Here is a 26,786-nt window from a genome sequence, read left to right on the forward strand (position 1 = left end):
AGCAGCAGAGTGTCCCAGATAAACAAAGGGAATCCCAGCAATTTTCTCGACTGGTCTTTGTTCCTTAAGAGTTGTTCCAAATAAGCGGCTACCATATTTAACCAATGGCCCAATTAACCGGAATCCACTGTACATGGAATAGGAAAGATTTAGCAGGATATGGGCCAGAAGCAGGTAAGTGGGTCAGCAAGGATGAATTGGGCTGAATGGCCTGTTTCTGTACTGTATGACACTATAACTCTATGACCTCGATGTCAAATGGATTCTGCAGATTAGAATAGACACAGATCAGTGAAAATTGCCTGCCTGCCCACTCCCACATTCTGGAATGCTCCGCTTTCCTCTGCTTCCTGCTCTTCTCCCGGAGAACAATCTCAGGAAGTGGGCCAGATGAGCTCAGCGGATACAGGGAGGAGACCTTCCACCCTCTCCTGTTGGACCTCTGTCAACAGCAGCTGAATCCTCTGTCCGATTCTGACCAGCATCCTCCAAGCAGCAGAGCGGGCAAAGAGCTCACTGAGATGTTACAAAGTTAGAGCATGAAACCTATGGCACACAAATGGGTTCTTTGCCCAGGACGATGTGCCTAAATAAGTGAAACGGTATTTAATCACCTCACTGGACTAATCCCTACTATCTACACAATGTCCATGTCTCTCCATTCCCTGAACAATCAGATTCAAATCATATGTACATATACTGAAATGTATTATAGAAAAGCACAGGACAGAAACAGACCCTTTGTCTCATCTAGTCCATGCCAAACCATTTAAACTGCTTACTCCCATCGACTCACAGCCCTCCATATCCTACCATTCAGGTGCCTCTCCAAACTTATCTTAGACACTGAAATTGAAATCGCATCCACCACTTGTCCTGGCAGTTTGTTCCACACTCTCACCATCTCGTGTTCCCCTTCAACTTTTCACCTTTCACCCTTAACCCATGACCTTGGATTGTAGCCCCACCCAACCTCAGTGGAAAAAGCCTGCTTGCATTTACCCTCTATAATTGTGTATACCTCTATCAAATCGCCCCTCAATCTTCTACCTTCCAAGGAACAGAGTCCTAACCTATTCCATCTTTCCTTATAATTCAGGGCCTCCAGACATAATTTGTGTTAATGACCAGCACAACCTAGGAATGTGCTGGGGGCAGCCCATGAGCATTACCACACGTACTGGCGCCAACATAGCATGTCCATAATTTTTGGCCAAACAATGCATAGCACAACATGCAACAGCAAAACAAGCCCTTTTCCTCTCTCCCACCCAACTCCAGTTCAGCCCTCCGGGCCTCCAGTCTCCAACCATTGAGCTATGACTTCCAGACCTATGATCAACCTTCGGGCTCCAATCTTCAGCATTGACCCTGCCACTCTAGCCAATGATGTGACCCCGAACTCTAGGCAATCTCCAGGTTCGAACTCTGGCTGCACCGACTGGCCAGCTGTCATTTCTCCTGCTCACGTGGCCTTCAAGCACAGAGTGAAGGCCTGGCGTCATGACCCCTGCAGGCCTGTGCACCGTGTTTGTTAATCTTCATCTTATCTAGGGTCATTAAGCCCCTGTGCTTTCTGTTTAATCTTGTCAAGTTTATTTTGACTGTCACGGGTTTTCCGCATACTGTGATTATTTAAAGTGGACTCCCAATTAGCACTTATCACAGGGTCCTTATGCTTGGAGAATGATTTGTCTCATGGTGTCGTTTGATTGAGCCACCAGTGTTCTGTTGGAATTCCTATGAATAAACACTTGTCTCTGTCTCTATGGGAGTCTGTTGTTCCTCCGTACCTGGGTTCAATCATTCGTCACTGCACACCGTGATACCTGGACTGCAGACGTTCTTATTACCCGTCCACATTGCTGACCTTCAAATGCAGAGCCAATCTCTCCCCAGCCCCTTCCAGTTAGGATCATACCAGAAACTAGAGATCATAGGTTTAGGAGAAAAGTGAAATATTCAAGAAGAATATTAAGTTCTGGTCAAGATTGCACCAGCAAATAAAGATTTCTCTGGCGACATCTTTCAGATAGCAAATCTTTCCAATTATTTCATTTTTTCTACACCATCTAGCTTAGGGGGTACAACATGGAGAGCAAGCTCCCCCCTCGCTACACAACTGATGAACCCAAAGGCACGGCGGAGACCGATCCAGTTTGGCATCGCAGGAGTTACCAGTCAGCACTGAACTCAACGTAGGACTGCCTTAGGGACTCCAGCTCCAGATTTTTCCCTAGGGGTTTACTCCCGAAACTTTCCCCATGAGTGGGCAGAGCCGCAAGGCAGCGGAGATTTGAGATCAGAGTTCTCCTTCTAGATGAGCTGCCGACCGCGGCTGATGAGCCCCATCTGCATGTCCTAGATATCAACCACTCTGTGTGCAAAAGAAATCCCTGTAGAACCCTTTAAAGGTCCCACCTCTCCCCCTCTTGTTTCTGAAACCCTACCATGGGAAAAAGAATCTAACTATCTCCTCTCTCTATGTCACTGTTAATCATGCACACCTCCATCAGGTCATCACTCAGCCTCCTTCACTCCAGGGCAAACAAGAGCTGCCTGTCCAAAGTCTCCATAACTAAGGCCCTCTAATCCAGGAAACAGCATGGGGAATCTCCTCGGCTCTCTCTCCAGCACAGTCACATCGTTCCAACTGACGGCCAGGGCAGCCTCTCCATCGAAACCTTGGTTTGCAATACATGATGGCTTTCTATAGTCCTGTGCAAAAGCCTTCGACACCTATATATCGCTAGGGTGCCTAAGACTTTTGCTCTGTACTGTAGTAATTTTATGTATTGCACAATACTGCTGCTGCTGCTGCAAAAAAAAACAGATTTCCTAGCATATGTGAGTGATGATAAACCTGATTCTGATCTGGGTCTCTATTGTGGACTGAGAGTGGGAAGGGGCAAGGAGAGGGGAATCATGGTTGGGAAAAGGGGAAGGGAGAGGGGAGGGAACGGGAGGCACCAGAGAGACATTCTGTAATGATCAATAAACCAACTGTTTGGAATCAAATGCCTGGTGCCTCAGGGCTGGGTGTGTCTGCTTCCATGCCAGCCCCCTCCCCTGCTTCTGGCACTTCTTCTCACACCCTTCCTGCGGCACTCCACCCTTATCCTTTGCTCCCGCCATATTTGCAAACTTGCTCTCCACTCCACATTGACAAATACAGTCAAAAGCAGAAGTCTTTGGCAACCTGGCTATATATACGTGCCTAAGACTTTTACACAGTATTGTACATACCTTGGTCAGGGTGGTGATGAGGGTAATCTCTCCCTCTCCCTCTCCCTCTCTCTCCCAACACCCATGTTCCCTTTTTCACCATTAAACCTCTGTCATATTGTCAGTCCTAACCTCCCCTCCCTCCCTCATCAGGAAAATAATCATCACGATGGAGGTACGACATTCAAAGACAAAGCCAACTTTATTGTCATGTGTGTGGTTACCTGCCCAGGTGCAACAAGAAACTTACTTGTGGCAGCATCACAGACACATCGCATCAGATAATTTCAAAGTTCAAAATATGTGTACATTATACAACCTTGAGCTTTCTCTCCTGATAGGCAGCCACCATTGTATAATGATAAGGAGAAATTAACAAGAAAAACATAAATTAAATGTAAATTGTATGCAATTTTACAAGAAAGAGAACAACTAGAATAAAATAAAATCCATTGTAATGCAAAGTAGTCATCGCGTTGCTACACTGAAGTAGTGCTTTGGGTTGTACCAGTTGGGTTCAAGAACCGAATGGTTGAAGGGAATTAGCTCTTCTTGAACCTGGTGGTGTGGGACTTCAGGTTTCTGTACCTCCTGGCCGATGGGAGCTGTGAGAAGATGGTGTGGCCTGGATGGTGGAGATGTTTGATGACGGTCGTTGCCATCTTGAGGCAGCACTTCCTGCAGTTACTATCGTCGCTGGGGAGGGATGTGCCCCTGATGTATTGGGTGAGTCCGCTACTCTCCGTAGTGCTTAGCACAATGCTTCACAGTACCAGTGACCCAGGCTCAATTCTCACTGCCGCCTGTAAGAAGTTTGTACATTCTCCCCATGACCACGTGGGTTTCCTCCAGGTGCTCAAGTTTCCTCCCACAGTCCAAAGACATACCAGTTGGTAGGTTAACTCGTCATTATAAATTGTCAGTGATTAGGCTAGGGTTAAATTGGGGGTTTCTGGGCAGCATGGCTCGAAGGGCCAAAGGGCCTATTCCATGCTGTATCTCAATAACTAAATAAATCCAGACACTTTCAGCAGTACATCTGTAGAAGTTTGTTAGAGTTTTCGGTGACAAGCCGCAACTCCTTCACCTTCTAAGAACGTAACAAAGGAGGCACGCCGTCCTTGTGATTGCATTGATAAGGTGGCCCAGATCGCCAACGGACGAGGGCTTCCTCCAGAGATCTACCTTTTGACTTCCGTGGAAAGCTTTAACTAATTCTAGGGAGCTTTCCGGAAAATATGGGACCTTTATCAGCCACACGGTTGGCTGATGGTTTTGTCTTCGGAGTAGATATGGGCAAACATATTCCACAGTCCATATAACAAATATTGACTGGCCATGTTTACCCTCTACACTTTGGGCTTCATGTGAATCTTCTGGGATGCTTGGAAACTAGATAACGTTAAAAGCAAAGATTACGGGGCTTTGTGGATTGTGGTGAATGTTTTACTTGCCTAGTTACTGAAAAGCGACGGGTGTTAAGTCAACCTACAGATGTAAAGTGCACTTATCTGAGTTGCATGCAAGCTGAGAGGAAGGTGGGGGAAGGCTGGCGAGAGCAAGGGAAGGGTGCATGAGAGAAGGGGGTGGTTGGGACAGAGAGGCATTGGAGTTGAAAGGAAGGGAGGGGTTAGACTGAGGGATGCTCCCAAGTATCAGCCCAGTCGTTTCATATACCTCCTACCCTTTATGTGAAGAGGTAAGGATGTAATGTAGAGGCTGTATAAGGCACTGGTGAGGCCTCACTTGGAGTATTGTGAGCAGATTTAGGCCCCTTATCTAAGAAAAGGTGTGTTGACCTTGGAAAGGGTTCAGAGGAAGTTCATGAAAATTATCCTGGGATTGAAACGCTTATCATATGAGGAGTGTTCGCCGGCTCTGGGCCTGTACCCACTGGAATTCAGAAGAATGAAGGGGGGATCTCATTGAAACCTATCAAATGTTGAAAAACCTCAATAGAGTGGATGTGGAGAGTGTGTTTCCTATTGTGGGAGAGGGTACAGAGGGACGGCCATTTAGAATGGAGATCAGGAGGAATTTCTTTAGCCAAAGAGTGATGAATCTGTGGCATTCATTGTGTATATTTAAGGCAGAGGCTGATAGGTTGTTGATGAGTTAGGGGATGTAGGATTATGAGGAGAAGACAGGAGATTGGGGCTGAGAGGGAATTGGATCAGTCATGATCAAATAGTGTAGCAGACAGTTGCTGTCCAGTAGGAGATACAGAAATATCTTAGCCAAGACGGTAAGACTGAAAAACAGCTCCTTCCCGAGGGCTGTTGTGCAGCTGAATGGGGTGACATCCAGGCCTGCCAATGGCCTTCGAGTGTTATGGACTATCAAAGCACTTGTTGCTTGTAAATATGGGATTTTTTTAATTAATTAAGCCGAACTGCTGTTTTTCAAGGACTGGAGCGGCCTTGAACAATTAAATTCTATTCTATTCTTTTAAACATTGACTTTTTGTCTATGTTTATGTGTGTGTGCAGTTTTTAAAAATAAATTCTATTGTATTTCTTCATTTTTCTATCGATGCCTGCAAGGAAATGAATCTCAGGGTAGTATATGGTGACAAATACATACTTACTTACGGCGTAACACCACTGCTGTTTTGGGCAGCAATCAAGATCCTTCATCTCTGGCAGTGTTTAGGGCTTCCTTCATCACGTCAGTAGCTCAGCTTTCACTAGTCAGTCATGCAAGTCCCAGCTGGAGACTCAGGAATACCGTTGCACTCAGATTCTTCATTGCTGTTTCTATGACAATTTTGTTTGACCAGTCAGGGTTGTTAGCCCTAAGCTGAACCCCTGGACCTGGAGGACTGGTGGACCACTATTAGTCTGACCTCTTCCCTTTGACCTGTTTGGCATGAGTGACCCTACCAAGAGCCAAAGCCTAAAGTCCTGACTCCAGCCAACACAGCTCTCTGGGTCATGAGATACACAAGCCTCCAAGCCCTACAACAAGGTTGTGGTCCTCTTGAGATAGATAGATAGATAGATAGATAGATAGATAGATAGATAGATAGATAGATAGATAGATAGATAGGTAGACAGACATATTTCATTGATCCCGAGGGAAATTGGGTTTCATTACAGTTGCACCAACCAAGAATAGAGTATAAATATAGCAATATAAAACCACAAATAATTAAAAAATAATATGTAAATTATGCCAGATGGAAATAAGTCCAGGACCAGCCTATTGACTCAGGGTGTCTGACCCTCCAAGGGAGGAGTTATAAAGTTTGATAACCACAGGCAGGAATGACTTCCTATGATGCTCAGTGTTGCATCTCGGTGGAATGAGGGGGACGTATGCGTACATTAATAATAAATTGACTTTGAAAGTGAGTCTGTAGATTGTGGCAACGCACATCAAAGTTGCTGGTGAACGCAGCAGGCCAGGCAGCATCTCTAGGAAGAGGTACAGTCGACGTTTTGGGCCAAGACCCTTCGTCAGGACTAACTGAAGGAAGAGTTAGTAAGAGATTTGAAAGTGGGAGGGGGAGGGGGAGATCCGAAATGATAGGAGAAGACAGGAGGGGGAGGGATGGAGCCAAGAGCTGGACAGGTGATTGGCAAAGGGGATATGAGAGGATCATGGGACAGGAGGCCCAGGGAGAAAGACGGGGGGGGGGACCAGAGAATGGGCAAGGGGTATAGTCAGAGGGACAGAGGGAGAAAAAGGAGAGTGAGAGAAAGAATGTGTGTATAAAAATAAATAACGGATGGGGTACGAGGGGGAGGTGGGGCATTAGCAGAAGTTAGAGAAGTCAATGTTCATGCCATCAGGTTGGAGGCTACCCAGACGGAATATAAGGTGTTGTTCCTCCAACCTGAGTGTGGCTTTATCTTTACAGTAGAGGAGGCCGTGGATAGACATGTCAGAGTGGGAATGGGATGTGGAATTAAAATGTGTGGGCACTGGGAGATCCTGCTTTCTCTGGCGGACAGAGCGTAGGTGTTCAGCAAAGCGGTCTCCCAGTCTGCGTCGGGTCTCGCCAATATATAGAAGGCCACATCGGGAGCACCGAACGCAGTATATCACCCCAGCCAACTCACAGGTGAAGTGTCGCCTCACCTGGAAGGACTGTCTGGGGCCCTGAATGGTGGTAAGGGAGGAAGTGTAAGGGCATGTGTAGCACTTGTTCCGCTTACAAGGATAAGTGCCAGGAGGGAGATCAGTGGGGAGGGATGGGGGGGACGAATGGACAAGGGAGTCGCGTAGGGAGCGATCCCTGCGGAAAGCGGGGAGGGGGGAGGGAAAGATGTGCTTAGTGGTGGGATCCCGTTGGAGGTGGCGGAAGTTACGGCGAATAATATGTTGGACCTGGAGGCTGGTGGGGTGGTAGGTGAGGGCCAGGGGTGTGGCGGGAGGATGGAGTGAGAGCAGATGTGCGTGAAATGGGGAAGATGCGTTTGAGAGCAGAGTTGATGGTGGAGGAAGGGAAGCCCCTTCCTTTAAAAAAGGAGGACATCTCCCTCGTCCTAGAATGAAAAGCCTCATCCTGAGAGCAGATGCGGCAGAGATGGAGGAATTGCGAGAAGGGGATGGTATTTTTGCAAGAGACAGGGTGGGAAGAAGAATAGTCCAGATAGCTGTGAGAGTCCGTAGGCTTATAGTAGACATCAGTAGATAAGCTGTCTCCAGAGACAGAGACAGAAAGATCTAGAAAGGGGAGGGAGGAGTCAGAAATGGACCAGGTAAACGTAAGGGCAGGGTGAAAGTTGGAGGCAAAGTTAATAAAGTCAACGAGCTCAGCATGCGTGCAGGAAGCAGGGTCAATGCAGAAGTCGATGTAGAAAAGAAAAAGTGGGGGACAGATACCAGAATAGGTTTGTAACATAGATTGTTCCGCAAAGCCAACAAAAAGGCAGGCATAGCTAGGACCCATACGGGTGCCCATAGCTACACCTTTAGTTTATAGGAAGTGGAAGGAGCCAAAGGAGAAATTATTAAGAGTAAGGACTAATTCCGCTCGACGGAGCAGAGTGGTGGTAGAGGGGAACTGATTAGGTCTGAAGTCCAAAAAGAAGCGTAGAGCTTTGAGACCTTCCTGATGGGGGATGGAAGTATATAGGGACTGGACATCCATGGTGAAAATAAAGTGGTGGGGGCCAGGGAATTTAAAATCATCGAAAAGTTAAAGAGCGTGAGAAGTGTCATGAATATAGGTAGGAAGGGATTGAACAAGGGGGGATAAAACCGTGTCAAGGTCTGCAGAAACGAGTTCGGTGGGGCAGGAGCAAGCTGAGACAATAGGTCGGCCAGGACAGGCAGGTTTGTGGATCTTGGGTAGGAGGTAGAATGGGAAGTGCGGGGTGTGGGAACTATAAGGTTGGTAGCAGTGGATGGGAGATCCCCTGAGCGGATAAAGTCGGTGATGGTGTGGGAGACAATGGCCTGGTGCTCCTTAGTGGGGTCACGATCGAGGGGTAAATAAGAGGAGGTATCCGCGAGTTGTCGCTGTGCCTCGGCAAGGTAGAGGTCAGTACGCCAGACTACAACAGCACCCCCCTTATCGGCGGGTTTAATAATAAGGTTAGGATTAGTGCGGAGGGAGTGGAGAGCAGAGCGTTCCGAAGGAGTGAGGTTGGAATGGGGACAAGGTGCGGTGAAGTCGAGGCGGTTGATGTCCCGTCGGCAGTTGGCAATAAAGAGATCCAGAGCAGGCAGAAGACCAGAGCGGGGTGTCCATGAAGAAGAGGAGGGTTGAAGACAGGAGAAGGGGTCATCGGTGGGGGTGGAAGGGTCCTTGCCGAAGAAGTAGGTTCGAAGACGGAGACGGCGGAAGAAAAGTTCCGCATCATGGCGAACATGGAACTCGCTGAGGTGTGGGCGAAGGGGGACAAACGTGAGGCCCTTACTGAGAACAGAGCGTTCTGCCTCCGACAGTTGAAAGTCGGAGGGGATGGTAAAGATCCGGCACGGATGAGAGCTGGGATCGAGGGGGAGGGGGGAGGCTGGGGGTGTCAGTGGAGAGGGGAGGGTTGGGGTGAGAGGAAGGTGGAGCCTCTGAGGACCCAGGAGCTGTAGATTGTGGAATCAGTTCAGTGTTGAGGCGAGTAAAGTTATCCACTCTGCTCAGGAGCCTGATAGCTGAAAGGTCATAACTGTTTCTGAATATGGTGATGTGGGACCTAAGGCCAGATGGTGGTAGCGAGAAGAAAACATGGGGAACATGGGCTCAGTGGTGTTCGTTCGTTACTTGCTGTGTCGTAGGATTGAATTGAATTGACTTTATTTCTTACATCCTTCACATGCATGAGGAGTAAAAAATCTACACATTACATCTCCATCTAAATGGGCAATGTGCAATCATAGTAACTCATAATAATTTATAATAAATAGAGCAGTCGATATAACATAGAAATACACTCAAGACAACATGAGTTCATCAGTCTGATGGCCTGGTGGAAGAAGCTGTCCCGGAGCATGTTAATCCTGGCTTTTATGCTGTGGTACCGCTTCCCGGATGGTAGCAGCTGGAATAGATTGTGGTTGGGATGGTTTGGGTCCTCAATAATCCTACAGGCCCTTTTTACACACCTGTCCTTGTAAATGTCCTGAACAGTGGGAAGTTCATAACTACAGATGCGCTGGGCTGTCCGCACCACTCTCTGCAGAGTCCTGCGATTAAGGGAGGTACAGTTCCCATACCAGGCAGTGATGCAGCCAGTCAGGATGCTCTCAATTGTGCCCCTGTAGAAAGTTCTTAGGATTTGGGGGCCCATACAAAACTTCCTCAACTGTCTGAGGTGAAAGAGGCACTGTTGTGCCTTTTTCACCAGTCAGCTGGTGTGTACAGACCTCATGAGGTCCTTGGTGATGTGAATGCTGAGGAATTTAAAGCTGTTTACCCTCTCAACCCCAGATCCATTGATGTCAATAGGGTTTAACCCATCTCCATTCCTCCTGCAATGCACAACCAGCTCCTTTGTTCCATGTCTCATTCCCATTCTGATATGTCTATCCACGGCCTCCTCTACTGTCAAGATGAAGCCACAGTTAGGTTGGAGGAACAACACCTTATATTCCATCTGGGTAGCCTCCAACCTGATGGTGTGAACATTGACTTCTCTAACTTCCGTTAATGCTCCACCTCCCCCTCGTACCCAATCCTTTATTTATTTATTTATTTATTTATTTATTTATTTATTTATTCTCCCTTTTTTCTCCCCCTGTCCCTCTCACTATACTCCTTGCCCATCCTCTGATGCTCCCCTCCCTCTTTCTCTTTCCCCAGGCTTCCCATCCCATGATCCTTTCATATCCCTTTTGCCAATCAACTTTCCAGCTCTTAGCTCCATCCCTCCCACTCCTGTCTTCTCCTATCATTTTGGATCTTCCCCTCCCCCTCCCACTTTCAAATCTCTTACAATCTCTTCTTTGAGTTAGTCCTGACAAAGGCCTGAAACGTCAACTGTACCTCTTCCTATAGATGCTGCCTGGCCTGCTGCGTTCACCAGCACTTTGTGTGTGTGTGTGTTGCTTGAGAGAGAGGTTGTTTTCTTAACACCACTATGTCAGAGAGATAACTTCTCCCCTGTAGGCCACCTCATTATTGTTTGAGATAAGGCCAATCAATGCAGTGTTATCAGCAAATTTAATTAGCAGATTGGAGCTGTGGGTGGCAATACAGTCATGGGTAAACAGGGAGTAAAGGAGGGAACTCAGTACACAGCCCTGAGGGGCTCCTGTGTTGAAAGTTGAGGGTTGGAGGTGAGGGAGCCCACTCTTACAACCTGCTGGCGATCTGACAGAAAGTCCAGGATCCGGCTGCACAAGGCAGGGTCAAGGCCGAGGTCTCTGAGCTTCTTGTCAAGCCTGGATGGAACCTTAGTGTTGAACACTGAACTGTAGTCCAAGAACAGCATGCTCACATAAGCATCCTTCTTCTCCAGATGTGTAACGGCAGTATGAAGAGCAGTGGCTATTGCATCGGTTGTCAATCGGCTGTGTCGACAGATGAATTTTAGGGGGTCCAGTTTGGGTGGTAGCAAGCTTCAGATGTAATCCTTGACCAGTCTCTCAAGGTATTTGTGAGTGCGACAGGATGTCAGTCGTTCAGGCATGTTACCTTGGACTTTTTTGGTACAGGGACAATGGTGGATAATTTGAAGCAGGAGGGCGCTCTACACTGGGAGAGGGAGAGATTTAAAATGTCAGTAAACACACTTGCCAGTTGTACTGCGCACACCCTGAGTACCCACCCTGGGATGCCATCCGGTCCAACAGCTTTGTGACTGTCCACTCATTGGAAACATCTGCGTACCTCAGCCTCAGAGATGACCAGGTTGCAGGTTGTAGTGGTACCCTTCCTTGGAGGCTCAGAGTTAGTGACATCGAACCGAGCGTAAAAGCGATTGAGCTCATCAGGGAGAGAGGCCGCGATGTTGGTGGCACCACGACGTTTGGTTTTGAAGTCTGCGATGGTATGCAGCCCTCACCACAAGTCATGTGTGCTGTTCGTTGTGAATCTTGACTCAGCCTTCTCCCTATATTGTTGTTTCGCAGCCTTGATAGCTTTGCGCAGATCGTAGGTGCTTTTCTTGAGCTCTAGTTGATCGCCAGCGATGTAAGCTCAATGTCGTGTGCAGTAAGTGCTGCTCGCACGGAACTATTGATCCGGGGTTTCTGGTTCGGAAAGACCCTGGCCGACTTCTGGGGGATAACCTCGTCGATGCACTTCCGGATGAAGCCCGTGGCTCCATCTGTGATCTCGGAGACATCCTCATTATGGAAGACATTCCAGTCGACGTCATCGAAGCAGTTATGGTCTTATCCAGTCTATGATCGTTCTTGGCAAATTTTTCTACAGAAGTGATTTGTATTACCTTCTTCTGGATAGTGTCTTTACAAGACAAATAACCCAGCCTTTACCAATACCCTTCAGGGATTGTCTACCCGGCCTCGGTCTCATAATCAGGACTTGAGATATGGATCAGAGGACCATCCACCACTTGCTCCCATGGCTTAACGTGATCCTGATCTGTGGGTGGGGTTGTGGCTAAGCAAGTGCTACACCTTGCCCAAGGTGACCTGCAGGCTAGCAGAGGGAAGGAGTGCCTTCCACCTCCTTTGGTAGAAACGTATCTCCAGTCCACCACCCAAAGGATGGGGAGGGCCTTTGATAATGATGCTGCTTTCTTGTGGCACACTCCATGTAAAGAGCAAGCTGCCAGCACAAGTGGTGCATGCGAGCTCTATTTGAACGTTTGAGAGAAGTTTGGATAGGTACATGGATGGTAGGGGTTTGCAGGGCTATGGTCCTGGTGCAGGCAGTTTAAATGGTTTGGCACAAGCTAGATGGAAGAAAGAGCCTGTTTCTGTGCTGTACGTTTCTATTACTCTAAATGCACTCAATGAAGAAATTTCACCTCTTTTCGTTCTAAAGGGGCATCCCTTTATTCCAAGGCTATGCCCTTGGATCCTGAATGGAAATGTCCCACCCATGATTGCTCAGTCAAGGTCTTTCAGCATTCGGCTCCTTGGATCTTACTGTGCTCAGCTGACATTCCTCAGCCTTGCTCTCCCCAGCCCTTCCTTCCCCTGCCCCTGACCCTGCCGCACCCTGGGTCTCGAACAGGAGCCTGCTCCATGACTCTGGTGGCAATCAATGTGGATTGGAAATAACATCTCCATCTCGTGACAGTCAACATGGTGCATCTCAGGGGTGTGTGCTTAGCCCTCTACTCTCTCTACACCCATGACTGTGTGGCTAGGCATAGCTCAAATGAAATCAATAAATTTGCTGATGATACAACCATTGTTGGCAGAATCTCAGATGGTGACGAGAGGGCGTACAGGAGTTAGATATGCCAACTGGTTGAGTGGTATCTCAGCAACAACCTTCCACAATGTCAGTAAGACCAAAGATCTGGTTGTGGACTTCCAAAAGGGTAAGACGAGGGAACACACACCGGACCTCATAGAGGGATCTGAAGTGGAAAGAGCGAGCATTTGCAAGTTCCTGGGTGTCAACCTCTCTGAGGATCTAACCTGGACCCAATATGTTGAAGCAGCTATGAAGAAGACAGGACAGCGGCTACATTTCATTAGGAGTTTGAAGAGATTTGATATGTCACCAAAAACACTCGTAAATTTCTACAGATGTACCGTGGAGAGCATTCTAACTGGCTGCACCATCATCCGGTATAGGGGTGGGGGGCGGAGGGGTGTTACGGCACAGGATCGAAGTAAGCCGCAGAGAGTTGTAAACTCAGTCAGCTCCATCATGGGCTCTGGCCTCCGTAGTATCCAGGACATCTTCAAGGAGCAATGCCTCAGAAGGCGGCCTCCATCATTAAGGACGCCCACCACCCAGGACATGACCTCTTCTCATTGCTATCATCAGGGAGGAGGTACAGAAGCCTGAAGACACACACTAAGCGATTCGGGAACAGCTCCTTCCTCTCTGCTATCCGATTTCTGAATGGACATTGAAACCATGAACACTACCTCACTATTTTTTATTTCTATTTTTGCATATATATGCTTATTGTAATTCACAGTTTTATTCTCTATTATCATGTATTGCTTTGTACCAGTGCCGCAGTTAACACATTTGAATGGCATATGCTGGTGATATTAAAGCTGAATTGTTCTCACCGGCGCTGAACGCCGCGGGTCTGCCCCGTCGTCGCGCTGTTGTAGATAGCGTGCGGGTCTCCTCTGCCAAGGAGGAGTTGACACTCCGCCAGCAGTGAGTCATCCAGGATATCACCAGTCTTCAGACATACCCTAATTAGTGAACCATCTAATCTTCCCCAATTAAAGCCCCAGACTCTGAAACCCTCCCTCTCTCAAAGACGCTGTTTCAAATCCGTTCCTGTGATCCCCGAATGCCGGCGAACTGTCGGTGAACTTCGCCGACAAGAAAGCGCCTCATAGTTCTCTCCCTGTGAAGCAGAGCCGTGATTTATAACGCCACGGCCACAAGCTGATTACAGCTTCTAATTAATTTAGCTCGGATAAGGGAGGGATGAGAACGAGCTGCCGTGAGATTATTGAGATATAATGATATTTCCAGCCGAAAGCGTGTTTTATACGTCTCTTTTATCAGAGAGGGCAGCCTAATTCCATCTCCGTGACATCGCCTGTCTCCGCGCCAAATCTTCCACACCCTCCCTACCTTTTGTTTCAACAGTTCTAGTTTGGTTCTCTGTAATCCATCTTCAATGCACTTCCAGTCTCCCAGGGGCTCCCCTTTCTCTCTCTTCCCACTCTACCCCCTCTCTCTACTCAACCCCCTCCTGCACTTACTCCTCCCCCCACTCTTCACTCTTCCCTCACCCTCTCACTTCCCCTCCCCTGTCTCTCTCATTCCCCCACTCCCCTTCTCCCCATCTCTCCTCTCCCCTTCTCCCTCTTTCCCCTCCCCTGTCTCTCTCCTTCCCCAGCTCCTCTTCTCCCCATTTCTCCTCTTCCCCCCTCCCCGCCCCCTCCCGTCTCTCTCCTTCCCCCACTCCCCCTTTCCCCATCTCTCCTCTTCCCCCCTCCCCTTCCTCTTCTCCACCTCTCTTCCCTCTTCCCTTCCTCTCCTCTCCCCTTCTCCCTCTTTCCCCTCCCCTCCCTCTCCCCTTCCCCTCCCCTTTCCATTCTCCCCATCCCCTTCTCTCCCGCCCGTTATCCCATTCTCCCCCTCTCTCCCTTCCCCTCACTCCCCTTCTCCCCCTCTCTTACCCCTTCCCCTTCTCCCTTTATACCCATCTCTACTCTTTCTCTCTACTCTCAACCCTCTCCCCTCTGTCCACCCCCTTCCCTCTCACCGTTTCTCTTCCCCCTCCCCTCTCTCCCTCACTCTCCCCAGTCCATCTCACCCACTCTCTCCTTTTTCCACTTTTCTCCTCCCTAACTCCATCCCCCTCTCTCCCCTCCCCACCTCTCCTCCCTCCAACCCCTTTTCACTCCTCTCCCTCCCGACCCTTCTCACACCCTCCAGCTCTCTCTCCACCGTCTTCCCTCTCACAGTTTCCCTTCCCCTCTCCTCACCTCTCCCACTTTCAAATGTAAATTCAGGGACTCTTCATCTCATGTTCTCAATATGTGTTTGTTTGTTTGTTTATTTATTTAGGATCATTTCTTACTGTTTCTATTTGCACGGTTTGTTGTCTTTTGCACTCTGGCCGTACGCCCACGTCGGTGCGGTCTGTCATTGATCCTGTTGTGGTTATTGCTCTGTTATGGATTGATTGAGTATGCCCACAAGGAAATGAATCTCAGGGTACTTGGTCTCGTATTTGTACTTTGATAATTAATTTACATTGAACTTTCTCCTTCTCTTTTCCCTTCTCTCCTCCCTACTCCCTGTCTCACCTTCTCCCTACACAGCCTTCCCCCTTCTCACCCCATCCCTCTACCCGTTTCTCTTCCCCTTCTCCCCTCTCCTCCACTCCCCCTCTACCCCTTTCCCCTCTCACCCCCTTTCTGCCCCTCTCTCCCCTTCTCTTCTCCCACTGCCCCTCTCTCCTTCTCTTCCCTCTCCCCTTCACCCCTCTCCCATCTCTACCCTTCTCCCCCTCTCCCCATCCCCCTCTCCGCTTCTTTGCTGCCTACTCTCCCTTTTCACCCCTCCCTCCCTGCCTTCACTCACCCCTTCCCCTTTATTCCCCACTCCCCCTCTCATCACCCACCCCCTTTTTATTCTCTCTCTCTCTCTCTGTCTCTCCCCATTGTCTCCATATATCCCTCTCCTCCCCCGTCCCCTCTCGCCCCTCCCCTTTCTCTCCTTCTCCCTCACCCTTCTCAGTCTTTCATTCTCCCCCTCTCTCTGCTCTCTCACCCCTACCCCTCTCTACCTCTTACCCCGCTTTTCCCCTTTTTCTGGATAGTGTCTTTACAAGGCAAGTAACCCAGCCATTACCAATACGCCTCAGGGATTGTCTACCTGGCCTCGGTCGCGTAACCAGGACTTGAGATATGGATCAGCCGCTCATGGGACCATCCACCAGCTGCTCCCGTGGCTTCACGTGATCCTGATCCGGGGGGGCTAAGCAGGTGCTACACCTTGCCCAAGGGTGACCTGCGGGCTAACGGAGGGAAAGACTACCCTGCACCTCCTTTGCTGGGTTCTGATTACTTACTTAGAAAGTCATTCAGCCGAAATAGCCCATGCTAGAATACATCCTTTTGCAATGGCAGCTTTAAATCACAGTACCTGAGAAGGGACACCAACTCACATTTACCGGGTCAGAGCCTTCAAGAATCAACTTTGTTTCAATCAAGTCGTGTCTTACTCAGACACCTTTAATGACAGAGTGGGTAGAGCTGATGCCGCACATCTCCAGAGACGGAGGTTCAGCCCTCACCTCCGGCAATGTTCTTGTGTGCGTATGTTGAGTATTGTAAGCAGATTTGGGCCCCATATCTACGAAAAGATGTGCTGGCATCAGGGAGATTTCAGAGGGGTTCGTGAGAAGTATCCCGGGAATGAGAGGGTTAATAGACAAGGACTCTTTAAAGACTCTGGGCCTGCTCTCGCTGGGGTTCAGAAGAATGAGGGGAAACCTCAAAGAAATCCATCCAAAGGCCTCGATAGCGTGTATTTGAAGAGGATGTCTCCCTATGGCGGGAGTATCTAGGACCAGAGGACACCACTTCAGAATACAGAGACATCCATTCAGAGAGGCAGAGATGGTATCGGGTGTATCGGACAGACCTGCCTGCGATGTTCTGTGGGTGCGAAGCGATGGCGCAGACGCTAGTGATTTGCGATGTCTGGGGTCTCGGGGTGGGAATGAAGACACACACCCGGGCGGGGGATGATGTGGTATGGGGAGTGGGGCCGCGTATGGGGAGATCAGAGGGGATGGGGACAGTGGATCAGCTATGCTGAAGTGGACAGGTCAGGGTTAATTAAAGGTTAAAGGTTAGTTTTAGTTGTCACCTGACATTGAAATATCAAAATATACAGTGAAACGTGCCGTTTACGCCAAATCAGATCGGCAAGGTTTGAGCTGGAGGCAGCACAAAGGTGTCGCCACATTTCTGGTACCAATCTAGCATATCCACAACTCACTAAACCTAACCGTGGGTCTTTGGGGTGTGGGAGGAAACCCACACGGCTTCACGGGAGAGAACGTAGAAACTCTGTACAGACAGCGACGGGAACTGAGCCCGGGTCGCCTGTACCGTAAAGCGTTGTGCTAACCACTATGCTACGGAGCCGCCCGATATCAGGGGACCAAATCTGCACCCAGTACTCCCTTTACGAATGCACCAATCTTCCCCATCTCCCCTGCAACCTGCCACTTGCCTTTTTAACTACCCAGGAAGCCACATCCCCCTCCCCACCGCACAGGAGACAGGTAAGCACCAAAAGTGCCTGACTGAAGAGGCACAAAATGATTTTGGAGCATCTGAAGAAAGAAGATGTGTAGCTCGAGTGGTTGATGGTTGGGTTGAGTTGTTCTCCGATCTCAGCAATTTACTTGCAAACGTTTCATCAACATGCAAGGAGACATGATCAGCGTGCTTTTGATTGTGGCATGTCCTCCGAATGCTTGGCCTCTATGTACTTTTCAATCAGCCGCTCGGGCGTTATTTCGGAAAATCAGTTGTGATGTGGGGAGGAAATCTTGTCGGTGATCGGGTGCTTGGTGAACTTCATGCGTTGTGATCTGGAACTTTGCCTGCATTGGCTCGTAAATAGGACCTACACGTCTGCTAACAGAATTGTTCATGGAAAACTACGCTTCTGGGGATTCTCTTGCATGCAGCGAGTTTGCCTGCGCCGTGACTTCCACTGATGCCCGGTTGAATTTGTGCCCCTCTCGATCTTCATGGGTAGAGACCAGGGAGAGTTGGTCATGGCGCTTCAGAGCCTGTTGATGTTTATCGGATGCTTGTGGAAAGTTTTCTCCCAGTTTGGAGTTATCATGATTGCGGAGAAGACCATCTGGCTCTCGGAGACCATATTGTTTCCATACCGCCAAGAGAAATTCCCTCCAACCCATTCCAGCCACTGGCCCCATCCCCACCTCAAGTCCATATCCAATTCCCTCTCCAAGGTCCCAGTTAATTCCATTAATTCCCATTCAGGCCAGAACGACTCCCCACACAAACAAATCCTCCCCCTCTCCTTGTCTCAGTACTTTAAACCCCAGAATCAGAATTAGATGCATTATCACTGACATACTGTATGTCATGGAATTTGTTGCTTTTGTGGCAGCAGTACAGTATAAGACATCAAAAAATTACTACAAGTTACATGGACCATTGGGAAATCTGATAGCGGAGGGGAAGAATTGATTGTGTGTCTTCAGGCTCCTGTACCTCCTCCCTGATGCAGTAATGAGAAGAGGACATGTCCTGGGTGGTGAGGGACCTTAATGATAGATGCTGCCAGTGGTCAGGCCTTTGGAGCTGCTGTGGGTTTCTGTCGCTCTGGGATTTTATGGAATGGGGTTGCCTTCCATGCCCAACCCTCCTCTTTGCACAGCCGGGCTTGGGACCGTCCTTGGTGAAGTTAGAATCTTTGGTGATAGCTCCTCAAACTCTTGATTTATTTATCGAGATACAGATATAGGCCCTCTGGCCCTTCGAACCACAACGCCCACAAACCCCTGATTTAATCATAACCTAATCAAAGGACATCTTACAATGTTCAATTAACCTACCAACAGGCTCATCTTTGGACTGTGGGAGGAAACCAGAGCACCCGGAGAAAACCCAGGCAGTCACAGAGAGAACGTACAAACTCCTTACGGGCAGCAGCGGGAATTGAACCCAGCGCTGTATTGTACAGTGTTGTGCTAACCACTACACTACCATGCCGCTCCAAAGTAGAGCTGCTGATTATAGAGAGGACCGCTGGCCCTCTGGTCCTTGAACCCTGTGCTAATGAAGGAGGGGGTGGGGATGCCATATTCCACTGTTTACTCCCTCTAGGTCAGTCACCCTCTCTCAGATATCCCTTCGGACCTCCTGTTGAATAAATGTTTAACTAACGCTGTGCTCTGTAATTGGACAGTGAGGTATGTATAAACACTCGAGAGTCTGCTGTTTAGTTTAACTCTTAAGTTGTGTCTCCAAGGTTTTACTCCTCTCAATACTGTGCGTCCAGCACCCACCTCCCCACTCAAGCTCCATCACACCAACAGCAGTGCAGACTATTAATGTTTTATCCTATGTCTGCCTCTCTCTCCCCTTCTCTCTCTCCCCCTTCTCTCTCTCCCCTTCTCTCTCTCCCCCTTTCTCTCTCTCCCCTTCTCTCTCTCCCCCTTCTCTCTCTCTCCCCTTCTCTCTCTCCCCCTTCTCTCTCTCTCCCCCTTCTCTCTCTCCCCTTCTCTCTCTCCCCTTCTCTCTCTCCCCTTCTCTCTCTCCCCCTTCTCTCTCTCCCCTTCTCTCTCTCTTCCCCTTTTTTCTCTCCCCCTTCTCTCTCTCCCCTTCTCTCTTTCCCTCTTCTCTCTCTCTCCCCCTTCTCTCTCTCCCCCTTCTCTCTCTCCCCTTCTCTCTTTCCCTCTTCTCTCTCTCTCCCTTCTCTCTCTCCCCCTTCTCTCTCTCCCCCTTCTCTCTCTCCCCCTACTCTCTCTCCCCCTTCTCTCTCTCCCCCTTCTCTCTCTCCCCCATCTCTCTCTCCCCCATCTCTCTCCCCTTCTCTCTCTTCCCCGTCTCTCTCTCCCCCTTCTCTCTCTCCCCTTCTCTGTCTCTCCCTCTTCTCTCTCTCCCCTTCTCTCTCTCTCCTTCTCCCTCTCCCCTTTCTCTCTCCCTCTTCTCTCTCTCCCCTTCTCTCTCTCCCCCTTGTCTCTCTCCCCTTCTCTCTCTCCCCTTCTCTCTCTCCCCTTCTCTCTCTCTCCCCTTCTCTCTCTCCCCCTTCTCTCTCTCCCTCTTCTCTCTCTCCCCTTCTCTCTCTTCCCCTTTCTCTCTCTCCCTCTTCTCTCTCTTCCCCTTCTCACTCTCCCCTTCTCTCTCTCCCCTTCTCTCTCTCTCCGTCTTCTCTCTCTCCCCCATCTCTCTCCCTTCTCTCTCTCCCTCTTCTCTCTCCCCTTCTCTCTCTTCCCCTTTCTCTCTCTCCCCTTCTCTCTCTCCCCTTCTCTCTCTTCCCTTTTCTCTTCCTTCTCCTTTCTCTCTCTTCCCCTTCTCTCTCCCCAGCACTCTCTCTCTCCCACTTCTCTCACACTGACTCCCCGAGTCTGTCTTTCTCTCTCCTTCTCTCCCTGTCTGTCTCTCTTTCCCCCTTCTATCTCTATCTCTCACTCTCCCACACTTCTCTCTCATTCTCTCTCTCTACCTTCTGCCTCTCTCTCTCCCAGTCTCTCTCTCTATCCCTCCTCTCTATCTCCTCTTTCTCTCTCTCTATCTGTCCACCACCTCTCTCTCTGTTTCTGCCTCCCACTTCCTTTTACTCTCTCCTCCAGTCTGTCTCTCCGTCTCTATCTCTCTCCCCTCTCTCTGTGTCACTTTCTCTCTCTCCATCTTTGTGTCTCTCTCTGCCTCTCCTGTCTCTGTCATTCTCCATCTTTGTCAGTCTCTTTCTGCCTCTGTTTCTCTGCCTCTGTCTCTTTCTCTTGGCTCTGTCTCTCTCACTGATATTTCTCTTTCTCTGTCTGTGTCTCTCTCTCTCTCCTCTCTCTCTCTCTTTCTCTCTCTGAACCACTTGCCTGGCACAGAGCAGAGACTCCATTGACTGAATTTCCCTCCTCCCATTTCTCTGGGCGACAATGCCAGTGCCAGGGAAAGAAATGGCAGACGTTGACCTCGGAGAGAAGAGAGAGAGGGGCGGGGGGTGGCGGTATTCAGTACAGTATCCAGTCTCTTGCTAGCCCCGGTTTCCCTGGGGTGGGGTGGGGTGATTTAGAGCTAAGCTCCTGTGGATCACAGTCAAGCATGCAAAGGGAAACTCCACTGGATTCTACCTCACACTGGGCGGCTCAGCCACACATCCCTCCCGGCTGTTGGATGGCAGGGAAACAAGGAATTCCGTGGGTTCACCAGCTGAAGAAATTCCCCCTCATCTCACCTATTCTTGTTTCCCTTTATTGAGAGTCTGAGCCCGCGGATGCTGGACTCTCCCTCTGCTGGAGAGGTCCTCTCTATCCAGGCGTATCAGTATCCGATAGTTTCAGTGAGATCCCCCCTTGTCCTTCTGAACTACATCGAGTACATGCCCAGAGCCATCAGAGAAATGGAGAGCAGGAGAGAAAGGTCTTCTGATCATGATTATTCTTGGCAATTCTTGCATGGTTTGCCATTGCCTTCTTCTGGGCAGTGTGTTTACACACCAATACTCTTCGGAGATCAGTGGTCGCATAACCAGGATTTGTGATTACACCGGCTGCTCGTACGACCATCCACACCTGATCCCATGGCTTCACGTCACCCTGATCTGGGTGGGAGGGCTAAACAGGTGCTACACCTTGCCCAAGGGTGACCTGCAGACTAGCAGAGGGTAGGAGCACCTTACACCTCTTTTGGTAGAGACGTATCTCACCCCATCACCCCACCTACATACTAAGGGGGGCAATTTACAGGGGTAAATTGACCCACCGGCCCCTGCACATTGATGGGATGAGCGAGGAAGCTGGAGCAAATTCATGCGGTCACGGAAACTCCACACACACACACACACTCACTCACACACTCTCACTCACACACATACACATTCACACACACACACACACACTCATACACACACACACACTCACACACACACGCACACACTCTCTCACTCACACACTCACTCACACACACACACACTCTCTCTCTCTCACACACACACACACACACACACACACACACACACACACACACAGACTCTTACCTCCCCGAGACACACACACACACAGACACAGACTCTCTCACTCACACACTCACTCACACACACACACACTCACACACACACACAGACTCTCTCACTCACACACTCACTCACACACACTCACACACACACATACACTCACACACACACACTCTCTCACTCACACACTGACACACACACACACACTCTCACTCACACACACACACACACACACAGACTCCTACCTCCCCGAGACACACACACACACACACACACACACAGACTCCTACCTCCCCGAGACACACACACACACACACACACACAGACAGACAGACACACACAGACACACACACAGACTCTCTCACTCACACACACACACACACCAGCACCACAGGTTGTGATTGAGGTCCCTGGGGCTGGAAGATGAGAGGGCGTACAGGAGCGAGATTTATCGGCTGGTTGAGTGGTGTCGCAACAATAACCGTGCACTCAATGTCAGTAAGACCAAAGAACTGATTGTGGACTTCAGAAAGGGTAGATGAAGGAACACACACGTCCTCATAGAGGGATCGGAAGTGGAAAGAGTGAACAATTTCAAGTTCCTGGGTAACATCTCTGAGGGTCAAACCTGGACCCAACATATCGATGAAGCTACAAAGAAGGCACAACAGGGGCTATATTTCATTAGGAATTTGAGGAGATTTGGTTCGTCACCAAAGACACTCGTAAATTTCCACTGATATACTATGGAGAGCATTCTAACCAGCTGCATCATGGGAGAGGGATACTGCACGGGACTGAAACAAGCTACAGAGAGTTGGAAACTCAGTCAGCTCCATCGTGGCCTCCCCAGCATCAAAGAAACCTTCAAGGAGCAATGCCTCAAAAAGGCGGCATCCACCATTAAGGACCCTCATCTGCTGGTGATATTAAACCTGAGTCTGATTCTGACTTTAGAGCTGCCCAAAAGCTGCAGAATGGGGTGGCGGGGTGGAGATACGTCTCTACCAAAGGAGGTGTAAGGTGCTCCTTCGCTCCGCAAGGGCTTTTGTAAAATTAACAAGGTTGGGATTGCATTGTAAGTCATCGCTGGGATTTAAAGCAAGGTTTCAACGGTGCCCCTGTAATCCTGATTCCATGACCGTTTAATCCACAAAGACTTCAGCCCAGCCTGAGTCCCATCTCACTGCTTCTCGGCATCTGACCTTCACATTCCTCATCTACTGGGCAAATAAATGTGATTGATTAACGACAATTTTTGGGAATGGCGAACCCTTTAATCTTAATCAGAGCTGGCCTCCGGGGGGGAAGAGAGTGGGGGCTGGATAAAGAGGGAGGGTTTCACTGGAAAGAGCCCCACAGCTGGGGTCAGTTTTTATGAAACGTTACTGGCTGGGTAAATACAGAGCAGCATCAGAGAACAGGGCTAAGATTCACTGGTGGTCTTCTTCACATTGGGACTCTTATTTATACTACCACTGTCCCATAAAATAGCTTGTTTTTCCAGCTATTACACTGACTAATTGCGGCCATCAGCTGAAATGAAATCAAACTGCCCCTGACAAAACAGCAGCTTTGCAAACTACAGACCTGAAGAATTTAAACACTGGCTACAAGAACTGGGGCGGGGTGGGGGGGTGGCTTGAAGTTTAATTGATTCTTGCCCAATGACTCCACTGTCCTGTCCAGTCCTCATAGACGGATCAGAAGTGGAAAGGGTGAACAGTTTCAAGTTCCCGGGTGTCAGCCTCTCTGAGGATTTAATCTGGACCCAACTTATTGATGCAGTTACAAAGAAGGCACGACAGCAGCTATATTTCGTTCGGAGTTTGAGGAGAGTTGGTATGTCTCCAAAGAGCACTCTAACTTTGCTGCATCACCGTCTGGTACAGGGAGATGGGCTACTGCACAGGATCAAAGTAAGCTGTAGGGAATTGTAAACTCAGTCAGTGCTATCGTGGGGCCTCCCCGGCAGCCAGGCCAACTTCAAGGAGTGATACCTTAAAAGGGCAGCGTCCGTCATTACCCTCACCACCCAGAACATGCCCTCTTCTCATTGCTACCATCAGGGAGGAGGTACAGGAGCCTGAAGGCTCACACTCAACAATTCAGACGCAGCTTCTTCCCCTCTGCCATCCGATTTCTGAATGGACACTGAACCCACGGACACTGCCACACTACTTTTTTTGCACTGCTTATTTAATTCAACTATTTAAGATATATATATATTTGCTATAATTCAGCTTTTTTCTGTATTATCATGCATTGCATTGTACTTCTGCTGCATAAACAATAAATTTCATGAAATATGCCTCTGATATAAAACCTGTTTCTGATTCTCTTCCCCTCTGTCACAGTTATGGTTCTCTGAGCCTATCTCCCATCCCAGCTCCAGATGAGATTCATCAGGCTTCATGTCCTGAGGAAAGAAGGGTTTGGCCAATCAGGGATGGTTATACAAATTTGGATCTGTGGTCACTGGAGTTCAGATGAATGAAGGGCGCTCTTATTGAAATATGACCCTCAGGAGCCACGGTAGGGTAGAGGTGTGAAAGACCATAAAACATGGGAGCAGAAATAGGCCATTCGGCCCATTCGGTTTGCTGCACAATTCCAACATGGCTGATTTATAATCCCTCTCAACACCATTCTCCTGCCTTCTCCCCGTAGCATTTGATGCCCTGACTGACCAAGAAACTATCAACGTCTGCTTTAAATGTACAGACTGACTTGGCCACCTGTGGCAATGAATTCCACAGATTCACCACTCTGGCTAAAGAAATTCCTCCTCATTTCTCTTCTAAAGAGAACCCCTCTAATCTGAGGCTGTGTCCTCTGTTCTTAGACTCCCTCACCATAGGAAATATCCTCATAGAACATAGAATAGTACAGCACAGTACAGGCCCTTCGGCCCACAATGTTGTGCCGACTTTCAAACCCTGCTCCCATATAAGCCCCCACATTAGATTCCTCCATATACCTGATATTCCTCATATCTTCTCCATGTCCACTCTATCTAGTCCTTTCAATATCCTAACAAGAGAAAATCTGCAAATGCTGGAAATCCAAGCAAAATGCTGGAGGAACTCCGCAGGCCAGGCAGCATCTATGGAAAAGAGTAAACAATTGACTTTTCCGGCCGAGATGAAGGGTCCTTCAACATTCGATACCTTTCAATGTGATCCCCTGCATTCTCTAAAGTCCAGCAAGTACAGGCCCAGTGCCTGCAAATGTGCTTCATACATTAACCCTTTCATTCCCAGGATCATTCTTGTGATCTCCTCTGGACCCTCTCCAGTCTCGAGGTCTTGGGTGGGGGTGCAGTTACAGGACTGGTGGGTGATTATTTAACACAGGCAATAGGAGATTCAGATCATTTATAGTGAGTGGCTGTATCATGGCCTGGTATGGAAACACCAATGCCTTTGAATGGAAAACCCACAAAAGCGCAGAACATCACGGGTAAAGCCCTCACAACCATTGCACATGTCTACATGACACGTTGTTGTTGTTAAGGAGCATCCAGCTTCAGAGATCCTCACCACCCAGGCCATGCTCTCTTCTCCTTGCTGTCATCAGGTAGAAGGTACAGGAGCCTCAGGACTTGCACCACCAGGTTCAGGAGCAGTTATTACCCCTCAACCATCAGGCTCTTGAACAAAAGGGTTAACTACACTCACTTGCCCTATCATTGAAATGTTCCCACAACCAATGATCTCTCTTTAAGGACTCTTTTATCTCATTATCTCGAGTTCTCGATATTTATTGCTATTTATTTATATTTGTATTTGTACAGTTTGTTGCCTCTGCACTCTGGTTGATCTTTCATTGATCCTGTTACAGTTACTATTCTACAGGCTTGCTGAGGATGCCCACAGGAAAATGAACCTCAGGGCTGTATAAGGCGACGTATATGTACTTTGATCATAAAATTTACTTTGAACTTTGATTCAGATTCAGATTCAAATTTAAAATTTGCCTATCACATGCTCAAGAACCACGAGGTAATGTTGCAGCTCTGTAAAACTCTATAAAACACTTGGAATATTGTGTTCTGTTCTGGTTACTTTATTACAGGAAGGATGTAGAAGCTTTAGAGAAGGCACTTAATGTTGAGGCCAAAAAGTTCCAATTTTATCTCATCTGACCACAAGACCTTCCATATCTTTACAGTATCTCCTAAGTGACACTTTGCAAAGACTTTATGGACAAGGATATTTGTTTAGCAGTATGTGTGGTGTATATCTAATACTCTACATCAGCCAGATAATTCCATCCCTCTATAAAGTATGGTATAGGCATGCTTTTCAGCAGCAGGGACTGGAAATCTGGTCAGGATTATGGTAAATACAGAGAGATCCTGGATAAAAATCTGCTAGACTCTGCAAGAAAGCATAATCTGGGGAGGAAGTTCATCTTTCAGCAGGACAATGACCCAAAGCACAATGCCAGAGCAACCATGGAGTGGTTTTAAATGAAGAAAATTAATGTACTTGAGTGGCCCATTCAGAGTCCTGACCTTAACCCAATCGAACATCTCTGGTAAGATCTCAAGATTGCTGTCCACCGCCATTCCCCAACTAACCTGGCACTGCTCGAGCAATTTTACAAACCTTGCTCCATCACATTGTGCAAAGCTCATAGAGCCTTATCCAAAAAGGCTACTGCCTGTAATTATTGCAAGAGGTGGTTCAACTGAGTACTGGGCAAAGGGGGATGAATGCTTTTGAACTGCTGACACTTCAGTTCTTGAATTTTTGGTTTGTTATGCTTTACAATTTTCCCTGTTTTGGGCATGTGATTCACAAATAAAAAATCT

This window comes from Mobula hypostoma, chromosome 5 (genome assembly GCF_963921235.1).
Source record: "Mobula hypostoma chromosome 5, sMobHyp1.1, whole genome shotgun sequence".
Taxonomy (NCBI): domain Eukaryota; kingdom Metazoa; phylum Chordata; class Chondrichthyes; order Myliobatiformes; family Myliobatidae; genus Mobula; species Mobula hypostoma.